This window comes from Morus notabilis, unplaced genomic scaffold (assembly GCF_000414095.1).
Source record: "Morus notabilis unplaced genomic scaffold, ASM41409v2 Scaffold594, whole genome shotgun sequence".
Classification (NCBI taxonomy): domain Eukaryota; kingdom Viridiplantae; phylum Streptophyta; class Magnoliopsida; order Rosales; family Moraceae; genus Morus; species Morus notabilis.
In genome coordinates, this window is record NW_010359491.1 from 594,014 (window position 1) to 598,625 (window position 4,612).

Sequence of the window (4,612 nt, forward strand, 5' to 3'; positions counted from 1 at the left end):
TAGTCTCGAGAGTCTGTCTCTACAGTTCTAGCTTACGGTTAACTCCTTCCCTATGTTCATCAACTAAAACTATATCATCCGCAAAAAGCATACACCAAGGAACTCTATCTTGGATTTCTCTTGTCAGCTCATTCATCACGATGGTGAAAAGATAATAACTAAGAGCATATCCTTAATGAAGGCCGATCCGAATGGGGAACTCTGTCGTGTAGCCTCCAGCAGTTCTCACACTCGTGACCACCCCATCATACATGTCCTTAATTACCTTAATATACCTCACATGCGCTCCTCTCTTTTCTAGCACCCACCATAAAACTTCCCTCGGCACCTTATCACATGCATTTTCTAAATCTATAAAGACCATATGTAGGTTCGTCTTGGCTTCTCTGTACCTTTCCATCAACATCCTAGGAAGAAAAGTGGCTTCCGTGGTTGATCTGCCTGGCATGAAGCCAAATTGGTTACCTGAGATGGTAGTTGTGGCCCTTAATCTCCTTTTGATAACTCTCTCCTAAAGTTTCATAGTGTGGCTTATTAACTTTATGCCCCTATAATTGTTACAATTCATCACATCTCCTTTATTCTTGAAGATGGGGACAAGAATACTTTACCTCCATGCATCAGGAATATGTTTCTTTTTTAGTATCTCATTAAAAAGCTTAGTGAGCCACACAATTCCAACATCTCCTAACGCCATCCAAACCTCAAACTCTATCGCATGATCGTCATTATAAAGCTTCTCAAAGTAACTCCTTCACCTTTCCCTAATGTCTTTATCTCTTATCATAACTTGATCCGTATCATCCTTAACACACCTCACTTGATTTAGGTCATGACACTTCCTTTCTCTTCTTATCTTAGCTAGTTTATATATATCATTCTCTAGTCCCAAGTTTCCTATATACCTCATCTAAGTAAGTAGAACGAGCCTTATCAACTGCTCGCGTAGCTTCTTTCTTCGCTTCTTTGTACTTGTTAAAAGTTTCAACATCCTTACGCTTTGGTAAATCTCTATATAAATCCCTCTTGGTCCTAATAGCCTTTTGAACTTCCTCACTCCACCACTAGGTTTCTGTTAGGATCCTGGTTGAGTCTCACATTGTTAAAGTATGGGCTTAGCATGTGGGTTTATAACCACTTGAGCACCATCTCCCTACAAGCTAACTTTTGGGGATGAGTTCTATCCAAAGGTAATAACAATTGATATCAGAGCATGCTCTTCTTCAGGCCCACGTTGCGGGAGGGGCGACCTGGAAAAGCCAGAGTGGGCCATCCAAAGTGGGCCGCCGTGGACGTCGGTGTCGGAAGCGTGGTGGTATGTTAGGATCCTAGTTGAGTCCCACATTGCTAAAGTATGGGCTTAGCATGTGGGTTTATAACCACTTAGGCACCCTCTCCCTACAAGCTAGCTTTTGGGGATGAGTTCTACCCAAGAGTTATAACAATTAAATTGGTAAGCACCAGCTGGAAATAGTAAGATTCAACAGAAAATGCGAGAAATCTAGAGAAAGGTAGAATGAAAGAAACGGTTTGTATTAATACTGGATTTCCCAAACACCAATACAGATTTGCATGGATTTTCGAGAGGTCCAGCTCTCTCCCCTTACCAATCACTTTCCCAAAAAAAAAACACAAAAGACACACCCCCAATCTGACCCCCCTTTTATTAACAAAAGGAAAAGACTCTAGTACCCCTGCATGGCCAACACCGCTAACACAAATATTACTGAAGCCTCATGTCTCTCCAGCCCACAAACACGTCACCCCACGCCTATTGCCCCTTCTTAGCACGTCTGACATATGTAAACCTGACTGGGGGCTTATCAATACCCCCTGCCCACAGAGTCACCTTGTCCTCAAGGTGAAAGGAAGGAAATTGTTGTTGCACCACCGCATAGGGTTCCCAAGTAGCCTCGAAGACGGGCAACCCCTTCCATTTTATCAACACCTCTAGCTGTGCGCCCCCAGCAACAGGGCCCTGGCGCAACCCGAGGACTTCATCCGGTTCCACCATGAGCTCCAAGTCATCTACTAGCTGCGGGGGAAGCGGAGAAGTTGCCACCGAAGTGAGCCGGGCGAGCTTCAGCTGCGAGACATGGAAAACTGGGTGGATGACGGCCTGGTCGGGAAGGTGCAGCTTATAGCCCACAGCCCCAATGCGAGCCAGAATTCTGTAGGGCCCATAATAGCGCGGGGCCAGCTCCTCGAAAGGCCTGGACGCCAAGGAGCGATGCCGGTAAGGACGCAGCTCTGTGCACGCTCCAGATAACGCTTCAGTTCAGCCAACATATCATCCCGATTCTTCAATTGGAGCTCCACGGCCGAGCTAGCTGTGGTTCCCGGCAAGTAGCGAAGTAAAGAAGGGGGTTCTCGTCCATATACCACACGGAAAGGAGTGGTACCAATGGACGTGTGGTAAGCCGTATTATAACAATACTCAGCCCATGCCAGCCAGCGAGCCCAGTGTTTGGGCTTGTCCATTGTGAAGCAACGCAAATACGTCTCCAAACACCGATTTACAACCTCCGTTCGCCCGTCGGTCTGCGGGTGGTACGCTGTGCTATACTTTAAGGTAGTCCCCTGTAGTTTGAATAACTCCCTCCAAAAGTGACTCATGAACACCATGTTACGGTCGGAGACAATTGATTTAGGCACCCCATGAAGGCGGACCACGTCGCGGATGGACGCAGCAGCTACTGTTGGGGCCGTGAAAGGGTGTTTAAGGCTAATGAAATGGGCGTATTTGCTCAACCGGTCGACCACCACCAAAATTGTGTCTGCACCCTCCGATTTCGGAAGGGATTCGATGAAGTCCATGGAAAGGTCCTCCCAAATCATTTCTGGAATGGGTAATGGTTGCAAAAGTCCACCCGGAGCCAATGTCGAAGTCTTGTATTGCTGGCACACTACACAATTTGCAACGTAACGGTGAACATCCCCTTTTATGCCCTCCCAATACCATGAAGCGGCAATCCGTTTGAGCGTCTTCAGCACCCCCGAATGACCTCCCACGCCACTGTCGTGGTACTCTTTCAAGAGCAAGCCGATAAGAGGGGAGCCTTTAGGCAACACCAGGCGGTCCCGGTACAGCAGGCAGCCCTGCACCAGAGAATACCCAGGCCGCGCCATGGGATTCTGTTTAGAGTCTTCCGCGATAGCTCGCAGCCGGTCATCTGCGAGGACCTGTGCATCCACATCCTCCAACTGCACGACATGGGGCAGCGTCATGGCTAGCAAAACGGTTTAAATCCACACGGGATAAGGCATCGGCCGCTTTGTTCTCCAACCCGGGCTTGTACTGGATCTCAAAATCAAAGCCCATTAATTTAACCAACCATTTTTTATGCTCTTCACTCACCATGCGATGTTCCAGAAGGAATTTTAGGCTGCGTTGGTCCGTGCGTACCACAAAGCGTCGCCCCAAGAGATAATGCTGCCACTTTTGTATGGCGAAAACAATTGCCATGAGCTCTCGCTCATAAACCGACTTCACAGTGTGAGCTTGCCGGAAGAACATGGCTGTAGTAAGTGATGGGACGCTGTTCTTGCATGAGAACCGCTCCCAAACCATGGCCCGACGCATCCGTCTCTAGTACAAACGGCTTTGCAAAATCGGGCAAAGCGAGCACGGGCACGCTGGTCATCGCCTCTTTGAGCTTATTAAAAGCCACTTCAACCTCCGCTGTCCAATGGAAACTATCTTTTTTCAGCTGGGCGGTCAACGGCCAAGCCAACTCCCCATAGCCCTTAACAAAACGACGGTAATATCCCGTCAACCCCAAAAACCCACGCAGCTCACATAACGTCCGCGGGACCGGCCAACGTAGCATGGCTTCGACCTTGGTCCTGTCCGCCATAACCCCCTCCCCCGATATAATGTGACACAAGTATTCCACTTGCCTGTTCCCGAACAGGCACTTCTTCTTGTTAGCATAGAGTTGGTGGGACGCCAAGATCTCCAAAACTCTCGCCAAATGCTCATGGTGTTCCTCCCAAGTACGACTATACACCAGAATATCATCAAAAAATACAAGAACGAACCGGCGTAAACAATCGCGGAATATGGCATTCATAAGGGCCTGGAAAGTAGCTGGGGCATTTGTCAAACCAAAGGGCATTACGAGGAATTCGTAGTGCCCCTCATGGGCCCGGAATGCCGTCTTGGGCACATCCTCCCTCCTCACCCGGATTTGGTGATATCTCGATTTCAAATCAAGCTTGGAGAAAATCGGCGCCCCGTGCAATTCATCGAGCAGCTCGTCAATGACCGGAATCAGGAACTTATCCGGCACCGTTACCTTGTTCAAAGCCCGGTAGTCCACACAAAAACGCCAACTACCGTCCTTCTTCCGGACTAACAAAATCGGGCTGGAATATGGACTTGTGCTCGGTTGTATAATTCCCGCTGCTAACATCTCTCTTACCAACCTTTCGATCTCCCCCTTTTGAACATGGGGATATCGGTATGGTCGTACATTCACTGGAGCCGTGCCAGGTTGCAACGTGATGGCGTGATCGCGAGCTCGTTGAGGAGGCAACTCGGCTGGCCACTCGAATACGCGATCATATTGCTGTAACAATCCCTCCAGAGGTGACGGCACTGGGTTCAAGC